The sequence below is a fragment of the Sorex fumeus genome, unplaced genomic scaffold (genome assembly GCF_029834395.1).
Source record: "Sorex fumeus unplaced genomic scaffold, SorFum_2.1 ptg000122l, whole genome shotgun sequence".
Taxonomy (NCBI): Eukaryota; Metazoa; Chordata; class Mammalia; order Eulipotyphla; family Soricidae; genus Sorex; species Sorex fumeus.
The window spans coordinates 31836889-31847500 of NW_026606179.1; the positions used below are offsets into that span (position 1 = coordinate 31836889).

At 61.6% G+C, this 10612-nt stretch overlaps 1 protein-coding gene across 1 annotated transcript in view; it reads right to left on the reverse strand.

The window, feature by feature from the left end:
• Positions 1 to 10612, reverse strand: part of ZNF423 (zinc finger protein 423) — a 337698-nt gene that overhangs the window by 165966 nt on the left and 161120 nt on the right. The window lies entirely within an intron of this gene.

Sequence of the window (10612 nt, forward strand, 5' to 3'; positions counted from 1 at the left end):
CCAAAACAGCTATTACCCCGGTAGCCAATAATAACACGCTACCCTATCGCTTGGCTTCTGAAACGCTGTGCAAATGCAGAATCCGAGTTTGCCATCTCGGTAGCCTGGTTACGCGATCAACAGAGAGAAACTCACCGGTTCCTTCCCGGGAAGAGCGAGAGGCTGATCACGGGACGACGTGCCGCCCGCTCACCACAGCGCGCACCCCCTGCCCGCCAGCGGGAGACCCCGCGGAATGGGCCCAGGTCGGGGTCTGGGGAGCAGGCGGGGCCCTGAGGCCTCCCTCCCGGTGCTCAGTCTGTCCCTGGGAGGCCATGGCTCGGGGCCATGCCGGCGTGGTGGGTGGTAAGACGGGGCCCAGCCGCCCCCCCACCCCCTCAGCCACAGAGTGCCAGCCAGGAGCCTCCTCCCGGGGACCGGGGAGCCGAGAAGGAGGAAAGCAAAGAAAACAGCGCCAGATCCCCCCCTCAAAAAAAACCCACCCCAAACGGGCCCCCGGGCCCAGAGCCCCCACCTGCAGGGCCCGGCCAGCCGCTGGCCCTCGGCCACCCACTGCCTCCGGGCCGTCTCCCTGTCCCTCACTCCAGGAAGCTTCCTGCTCTGCGGGCGGGATTCCACTCCGAGCAAACATTCCTCTTCCCAATGAGCTGGAGCCGCAGAGGGACCCTCGGCATTCCTGGGGAGACCCCAGCCGGCTTTGCACCATCCTCCCTCCTGCCCCCAGGCCCCCACCCCTCCTGCTTACTGCACCCCCTGCTCACCAGGCGGGCCAGGGTGGGGGGAGCAGAGCCTGGGCCCCTGCACCAACAGCAACAGCAGCGGCAGCGGCGGCAGCGGGCAGGCCGGGCTGGGCTGCTCCCCACTGCCCCACCACTGACCTCAGCCCCAGGACACATCCCCACCCTCAGACTCAGCAGTGGGGGGGCGAGAAGCCGGGGCTTGGCAGGGCCTCCGCTCCTGGGGAGAGGAAGCGCCTGGGGGAGGAGGGGGGCAGAGGCTGGGCCCCCGGGCCAGATGTGGAACCTGGGACTCGGGCAGGCGGTGAGTGATCCTGCCGGTGGGCCGCCGGGAGGCTCTGCGCCAGCCCTGGGCAGCCCGGGCGGCATACCCGGGGTGAAGGAGGAGCACGGGGAGGGTGGGGGACAGGACGACGGCGGCGGGGTGGGGGACAGCCCCGCGGAGGCCCCTGGGTGGGGTGGGTGGGGTGCCGTCTGCGGGAAGCGGCTCTCGCAAATGGAAACCAGGCCTCGGGCGCTGGCCGGCCGCCTGCGTGGCTTGGGGAAGGGCTCCGCGCTCCCTCGGGGTGGCCCGGCCCTGGGAGGGGGTGTCCAGGGAAAGGCAGGAGGGGACAGGCACGTACACCGCACATTCTTAGCTGCCACCCCCGCTCCACAGGCCCCAAAGCACCCCTCAAAGCCAGCAAAGGGGTTATCCCCTCCTTGGCCTCCCTGCCTGGACCACCTGGGATCACACTCTGAGCCACATTCTGGGCCTGGGGACCAGGGTCCCACTGAGTGTGACCAGCAGGAGTTCCCCATCCCAGGAGGGTCATTTCTGGACCAATCCTCACCCGCCCAGGGGGCTGCCCTTGGAGAGAGAGAGAGACAGTGGAAGTGACAGGGGGTGGGGATGGGGGGGTCCTGACGATGTCAAGAACTTCTCTAAGTCACTGAAGAGATGCTGGGGGAGGGGGAGGGGGGCTGCACTTCCCACCCACACCCGAGGACCCCTGCGCTCCCAGAAGAGCACAGACAGCTGCCTGGGCGGGGGGGGGGGGGGGGGTACGGCCTCCACTAGGGGGCTGGATCTGGGTAACTGCGGGGTTCTCCGGGTGCTTGGGAGGTACAGACGGGCTTGCGAGAGAAGCAGCCTGGGTCTGAGGCGGCAAGAGGAACAGGACTTGGCCCGGAGAGGAAGCGGGATTGGAAACGGGGTTCTGGGCGGGCAGGACCCAGGTAGGCGAAGTTGGGGATCTGGGGGACTGACCCCCGGGGGCTCTGACCATCACAGTTCATCGCTCTCCTGGCTCCAGCAGGAAAGGGCCCCCATTCACAGTTCACAAACTGGGGGAGCCCCCCGCCCCCGGGGAAACAACACCCCCCCAACACACACACACACACCATGGGCACTCTGGTGGCTAAGTTCATGACCCGTTTTCATGTTTATTTTGGACAGGGCAGGGTGAGGGGAGAGAAAAGGAAGCCCTGAAGGTTTTTTTTTCCCCCTTTTCAGGGATAAATAAATAAATAAATAAAGAGCCTCCAGAAAAGGGCATGGAAAGGTCTCTGCATCTGTAACCACTGAACAAATTAAAATTAGCTCGTTTAATCAGCTCCTAATGGCCTGGCCGTCCCGAGTGGGCCCCACAACCCGGCAAACTTCACAGCACAAACGCGCAGGCCCATGTCAGTTTATCTGACAACAAAGGGGTTTTCTGAAGAGCGCCAGCGAAACGCACCAAAGGCTCGTTCGAGCCGGGAAGCCTGGGCGCAGCCCCCATCCGGGCGGGCCCCACCGCCCAGCTCTGGCCCTTTGAACAAAACCGTTCTTTTGGCTTTTGTTCTAATTATCTAAACATGTGTGTGACTCTGCTCGACAGAGCGGGTTTGAACCAGCCAAAAGGCAACCTGCCTCGTCAGACACCCCTGAGGCACAGGCCTCGGCCCCCACATCAGGACCATCTCCCCCAGAGCAGGCAGGCACACAGGGCCCCCCAGACACACAGGGGTCCCACCCACACAGGGCCCCCCACCCAGAGCACACACACATACAAGGTCCCCCACTCACATAGGGGCCCACCCAGGGGACTCCCACCCACACAGGACCCACCATCCAGAGGACTCCTACCCACACAGGATCCCCATCTAGAGGACCCCCACCCACATAGGGGCCCCCAGAAGACCCCCACCCACACAGGATCCCCCATCTAGGGGACCCCCACCCACACAGGACCCCCACTCACATAGGGGCCCCCAGAAGACCCTCACCCACACAGGATCCCCCGTATCCAGAGGAAACCCAACCAGAGGACTCCCACCCACACAGGACCCCCACCCAAACAGAGACCCCACCCATAGGACCCTCACACAGGGCCCCCACACCACAGGGGCTCGGGTGCCATCTCTCTGTAGTGACGTGAGTAGAGTGACATGCCAACCCGCTCCCCGCCCCATCTAACAGCTGGAGGTGGGGGAGGCCCAGCCCCCCGCTCCCGAGGGGAGCTCCTGAGCACACCTGAGGCCCAGCTGCTGGCGAGGACTCTTATTTCCCTGGAGGTGCTTCTCGGTGCAACTTGCCACCTGGGCTAAGTCATTAGCGCCATGGGGGGAGGGGGGGAGACAGCGGGGAGGGGGCAAGGAAAGCGGAGTGGGGGGCCACAGTGCCAGGGTGAGGACCAGGCCCAGGCCGTGCCAAGCCAAGCACCTTCCCTCCTTCCCTTGGGAGGGGCTGGGCAACCTGCTGGGTCTTCCCCTTCTGCCCCTGGGGGGCAGAAGCGGCTCCCGAAACTGCGCGAGGGTGTTTGGAGATTCCATCCACACACGCATATATGCACGGACAGACACTCACATTCACGCACAACGCCTGACACACGCGTGGACAGACAGACGCACGCAAGCACAGTGTTCGCTGCTCTCCCTCTGTTCCGAGGTGTGGGAATGCCAGGCTGCTGCTCCGAGGCCCACGCAGCCACGGAATCCCCTGTGGACTGGCCATCCCACCCACGCGGCCACAGAATCCCCTGTGAACTGACCGTTCCACCAAGCCCTCACAGCAAGGCCTGCCGAAGGGGCAGGGGTTAAGGCCTGCACGCAGCCCACCCCGGTTCCATCCCCAGTGCTGCATGATCCCCCGGACCCTCCCAGGGAAAAACCCCAAGAACAGAGAGCCAGGACTGATCCCCATGTCCACCCCTCAAAATACCGAGTACAAGAAGTGGAACTGAGAGTAAGGGGGTAAGCGGCTTGATGAGAGCAGGGGAAAGCGGGTCTTCAAGTGTATGACAGGGTCCTCCGCATCCTCCTGCATCCTCCCACATCCTCCTACATCCTCCCGCACCCTATGCATCCTTCTGCATCCTCCAGCATCCTCCCGCATCCTCCTACATCCTCCCACATCCTCCTACATTCTCCCACATTCTCCCCTATCCTCCTGCATGCCCCAACATATTCCTACATCCCCCCTCATCCTCCCACATCCTCCCACATCCTCCAGCATCCTCCCACATCCCCCGCATCCTCCTGCATCCTCCCGCATCCTCCTGCATCCTCCAGCAATCTTCCCACATCCTCCAGCATTCTCCCAAATCCTCCTGCATCTTCCAGCATCCTCCAGCATCCTCCTGCATCCTCCCACCCTCACATCAGCACCCCCAGGAGTGCCTGCCAATGGGCTCGGAGGGCTTTAGTGCCACAGTCCCAGGGTGGCGAGTGGATCCCGGCATCCATTTCTACCTGCTCCCCAAACTGTGACCTCTCCTCTAGAAGGCCCAAGGGGTGGGGGCACACCAGGATCCCACATCGGGGCCAGGAGATGCTCCCTTCCCCACGCAGTGGCCCTCACAGAACCCTCAGCACCCCACCCCGCCCCCACGCCAAGCAGAAACAGGAGTGCGAGACTGAAATAATCACTGTGGAGAAGCAGTTCCTGTGGGGCTGAGCCCTGAGACCGCAGGCCTGGGAGTCGCCTCGCCAGGCTGATGGAGTGGCAGGCAATGGGCCCCTGAAACTGCCGGCAGTCCTGAGCAGGGACACAGGGTCCCCATGGACCCGCCCACCAGGGGGAGGAAGCACCTCCCTGAGGCCACCACCTGCACCTGGGCCCCGGTAGTGGGGACAGGGCCCCTCTGCCCGCTCACCAGTGCCCTCAGACACCAGCCTGCCCCCCCACACACACACCAGATGGCCCTGAGGGCACTGAGGCTCCCTCCCCTAGGGTTCAATACCCCCACCAAAGGCTGGCAAGGCAGCCCAGTGGGTGCAGAACCCTCCTTCCAGGGGCCCCAGAGGTAGAAGCCAGAAGCCCATCTAGACCTCTGACCTCACTCACTTGCTCACTCAAGGACGCGGCGAGTTGGGGTGTGGGCCCAGCTCCCCCCATAGCCGCAGCCCTGCCCCTCGGCCTCACCTGAGTTTCCACTCCTGGGCCCTGCTAACTCCAGGGCTGCAGAGGACGGCCGGGGAATGCTCTGGACACTACAAGCACTGTGGCCACCAGTGGGATGGGGCCTGGAAGTGAATGACCTGCAGAGGCCCCGAACAAGAAGAGGCTCCAGACATACACCGTTACCCCAGCATCCAGACAGGTCTTCCTGTGACCTTCATGGGGCCAGTGCAGGGCTTCAGTCTCTGCTTCCCAGAGTGGCTAGAAGGAGGGTCCTCTCGAGGAAGCCCACCAGAACTGCACGGGCAAGGCCAGTCAGGTTTCACAGCCTGGAACCAAGGCACCCAACTCTGCCCGGGTCCCCCGTGTGTCCCGAGTCACCGCCAAACTGCCCCCAAGAGAGATGCCGACACAGGAAACAGGGACACAGAAGAGCCTCGGAGTCTGAGCTACAGGCCGGCTTTGACTTGGTTTTGCCCTCCAAGTCCGGCCCAGCAAGTTATTCCCCTCTCTGAGACTCAGTTTCCCCAGTGTTCCGACTCCTCCTCTCCCAGAGAGCTTAGGAAGCCCGGGTGGAGAAACTCCATGAGCCTCACTCTGAGCCAGTGGAGGCCACAAGGAACCGGTGAAGCAAGGTCCCTCCCATCGCTGGCTGTTAGAACCTGAACAGCAGAGGGAAAGGCAGCGAGCTGACAATGGTGGCTGGAGGCGAGAGGTTCAACGCATCTCTCCTGTGCTGGGGGGCTCAGGCCACACTGGCTAGGGTGAGGATGGAGGCTGGAAGCCCCCAGGCAGGCAGACGGGGGGGGGCCAGGAGAGAGCTAGTGCATTCTGCAGGAAGGCAGTCTGGAAGCACCTGGGCAGGCATCGCAGAAGAAACAGCGAGCGTGTGTCCAGAGAAAGGGGAGAGGGGCTGGAGAGATCCTTCAGCGGGGAGGGCTTGCCTTGCACACGGCCGATCTGGGTTCCATCTCCAGCTTGTGATCCCAGCACCACCAGGAGTAATCCCTGAGTGCAGGTAGTAAGCCCTGAGCATCGCCAGGTATGGCCCCGGCATCCAGACAGACCTTCCTGGTGACCTTCACAGAGCCAATGTAGGGCTCCAGCTATGTAATAAATAAAAGGGTGAGGGCTGGAGCGATAGCACAGTGGGTAGGGCGATTGCCTTGCACGCGGCCGACCCAGGTTCAATTCTCAGCATCCCATATGGTCCCCTGATCACCGCCAGGAGTAATTCCTGAGTGCATGAGCCAGGAGTAACCCCTGTGCATCGCTGGGTGTGACCCAAAAAGGGAACATACATAAATAAATAAATAACAGAGTGTCCATCAATGTCCGGAAGTACCTGAACTCACAGGCAGATGTGGGTCTGCGCACCCCGCAGCCCGGAGGAAGGTGTGTATGTGCCAAACTCAGAAGGTCGCGCGGCCCTCATTAGGCCCCGGCTGCTGGGGGGCGCGGGAGGGAGAGGTCCTGTGGGCATGCGTCTGGCAGTGCCCCCTGCAGAGGCTGGGCAGGATGGGGGGAAGGGCGGAGGTTGATGTGCCACGGCTCCCTTCTGGCCCTGCTCTGGTTGGGGGCTTCAGGCATGGCCGCGGTCCCCCATAAACAGAGTTAGCCTGGGCAGGGGGGCCCTGCAACCTTCCTCCACGTCTCCCACACACCCCCACCTACCGTGGAGCAGGGCCCAGTGTGTGTGTGTGTGTGTGTGTGTGTGTGTGTGTGTGTGTGTCAGGACAGCCAGGAAACAAATGGAAGAGAGAAAGGGACAGCAGGGCTCGGACCCCGCTGTGTGGGGTGGCCAGAGGGACCCTCATCCACAAGCTTCTGCCCCGCCCTCTGCATGCTGCTAGTGGCCCCATCCCCGAACCTTGGAACGAGGGTGGTGGCAGCATCTATGCTTCATTCGGGTTCTAGAGAAATGAGAGAGTGTGTTTCTGGGGCTGGAGCCATAACACAGCGAGTAGGGCGTTCACCTTGCACGCGGCCAACCCGAGTTCAATTCCCAGCATCCCATATGGTCCCTCGAGCACCACCAGGAGTAATTTCTGAGTGCAAGAGCCAGGAATAACCCCTGTGCATCGCTGGGTGTGACCCAAAAAACAAAAAATGTCAAACAAAAAAATAGAATGTGTTTCCGACACAGCTAGGCACACTGATGTCTCTGCAGAGAGACAGAGGCTGACACCACTGACACAAGGGGACACTCCCGCACCTCGGGTCACTCTGGACAGCCAGATGAGATACCCAAACAGACACTCTGGCTCCAGGCATGCCGGAATTCTCACAGTGAGTGAGGGGATTCCAGACCCCCTAGCACCTCTGTTCGATCCCAGAGGCCCACGAGGGAGTGGGGACTCCTGGAATCCTGCGACCCAGGAGAGGGAGAAGGTGCCCAGCAGGGAAGAGGTCAGGCCCCAGTGCCAGCGGCCGCCTGACCTGAGGAAATCTGTGTGCCCCAGCTCCAGCGTCCCGCAGTTAACTCAGGTATTGGAGCTGCTCTTCCAAAATTTCCCCAGGTCAAAATCCATCTATCAAGGCAGGTTGCAGACATCTACCTCACCCCCTATGGAAGGTTCGCATTCCCCTGGGCTTCCCCACAGAACCATCCTGCCTGTGTCCTCATTCTGGGCCATATAAGACTTTTAGGTGAGAAGAATAATTATAAGCTAGGGAGGGAGGGAGGGATGCCCATCTGGGCTGGCTTTCCCACAGATGCCCAGAGTGCTCAGAAAAGCTATCGAGGAAATAGTATTAACTGGACTGAGTCAAAGTGAGTGATCGCAAATAAATGTTAAAAAAAAAAGAAAGAAAGAAAAAAACCTTCCCCAGGGAAGTCAGCCGGAGGTGGGGGAGGGGGATACACGGGGGGGGGGGGGGGGGGGGAGGGGGGGAGGCTCTTGCCTTGCAATCCTCACCTGGGTTCAATCCACAGCACCCACTCTGATCCCCTTAACACCACCAGGAGGAACTCCTGAGTGCAGAGCCAGGAGTAAGCCCTGAGCACAACCAGATGTGGGCCCCCCACCCCCCAAAATTTTGTTTTTAATTTTTAATATAATAAAAACTTCCCCTAAAGACTGCATCTGGCCCTGTCCGCGCATGTTCCCAGCCCATCCCAGCAGGAGGCGCCCTTGCCCGAGACCACACACTCCTGCTGGCATCCCCAACCCTGGAGCCCAGAGGCCCAGGAGCGGTTGGCACCGGCAGGTAAGACTCCACAGGCTGCCCTGGCACCCCGGTAATTACGCCCCACCTGACACGGTCTGCACAGATCATCTTACCTGCAACAAATATGCTACACACATCCCCAGCCTGGAAGAGACAGGCCGCAGGTAATCCCACCTGACAGAGGCCAGGGTTTTCAGCTGGACTCCCAGAGGACACCCCCATCTGTTTTGGAGGATACGGGAGCCCCACCACTCCTCAGAAGTAACTCTGGTCAGCCCCAACTTCTAGGTGGCAATTTTTTTCCCCCAACCGCAGGAGAAAGACAGCAGCAATAGGACCAATAAATAAACACAGGACCAATAAATAAATAAATAAACAAATCAAGAACAAAATATCCCACCACCCCGAGCTGGCTACGCTGATTTCCTAGGCAGGAAGACACCCCCACCTGCGAGAGAGAGAGAGAGAGAGAGAGAGAGAGAGAGAGAGAGAGAGAGAGAGAGAGAGAGAGACGCCCGAGTCCCCGCCCTCACGGAGCTGCCAGGACGGATGCACTTGTTAAGGAGAAATCCAGCACCAAGCAGAACCTCCAGATGCAGCGCTGCCCACATTTCCACCGCTCGGGTTTCTAATTAAAAATTAAAGCAGGCGCCTTTCTCTCCCAAACCTGGCTAGATGGGCGTTATCGGACCAATGAGCCAACACACACACACACACACACACACACACACACACACACACACACAGAGTACATGCCGGGACCCTTATGAGTATACCCGTGCACAGAGTCACGTCCACGGATGAGCAGATACGTGAGCACGCGTGCAGACTCTTCCTGCCTCAGCCGCAGCACTGAGTGCCGTCTCCCCTCATTCCACATGGATGACGAATTTCTCCCCCGCCCACCCCCCGCCCCCCACCCCCCACCCCCGGTTCCGGGCACAGAGCATGTCATAGTGGCAGAAAAACCCCAGGTCCTCTTTGCCACCCAGGAAGCTGAGCCGAGTGAGAGGCCAGAGAGCTACGTCTCACGGCCTCTCCCAGTCCAAGTGAATTTAGCCAAAACTCCCGGCTGATGACTCTTACGGCAGAGCCGTGGCCCCTGGGAACTGGCTCCAGTGAGCCAGTTCTGGGAAGGAGTATGGAGCGAAAACGTGGCTCAGCCCCCTCCACTGGTCTGCGTCCAAGTGGCCTTGCCGGCGAATGCCCAGCGTGCCTGAGGGACACTCAGGGCAGAGCCCGGCGGGGAGCAACAGCCAGCGTGGCGCCTCCAACGGGAGCCTGGGACTGGCCACGCGCCCGCCACGACTGGGCGCAGGCAGGAGACATGAGAGACGACGTCATTGCACCACCTTTGACAAGTCACAAACCAGCAAGAGGCCAAGGCCCACTGGGAGCCGGGCGGGCGGCGGCGGCGGCCCCCTAGCCGGATCCCCAGAACCCTGGACAGCAGACAGGAACAACGGTGCCTCTCGGCTCCCCAGAACCCAGAGAGAGACACTAACTGCAACGGGACAGAGTGGAACCCCACTCTGGGACCCTGCAGGGGGCCGCTCGCAGGCTGGGAGGTCTGAGGACGAGAGCCTGGCGTTGGGTCAGATTTTCTCCCCGACCTCCAGCCCGGAGCTCCTGGCCACCATCTGCCCAGGAAGGAAGGATTGGAGCCTGCCCGCCCACATGGGAGAAAACCTGACACCCTGAGAAGACGGTCCCGCCTACCAACGACGCCCCCTGCTGGAGAGGAGAGGGAATTAGGGGGTCCTTGACACAGCGGGGGCCACACGCACTCCTGGGGCCCGGGCTCTGATCCTCTGCAGGGAGACCACATCCTCCTCCGCGCCCCCCCTGCCACCCCGAACTGCAGAGAAATAAAAGCACCATCCCCCGGGTGCTTGCGGGGTCCACTGGCTCAGCCAGGTTCTCCTCCCCATGGAATCATCCGGAACAAGCACGCAAGGAGACCTACTGTGTGCCCAGGCGAAGTGGGGCCAGAGAGAAGTCACAGCCAGCCCTGGGGAGCTCAAGGTGGGGTGCCAAGCTCCCTCCCTCATGGGCCCGTGTGCAAGGACCTTGAGGCTGGTTCCGGGGAGTTCCATCGTGCCCAGACGCACAGGTCAGTGGACAGCAGGTGGGCCAGCCTGCCACCCAGCCCCCCCCCCCCCCGTGCGTCCGGACAGCCGGGGGTGGGGGGACATGTGGGAGCGGGGAAGCCTGGCTGCACCGCCCCGCCCCCCTCCAGCTGCCTTTGCGCCTGCTGCCGCCGCTGCTCATTTCCAGGCAAATGTTCTAGTTAATTAAAACACACCCAAGTGCTCACACGCACACGAAGCCAAGCTACAAA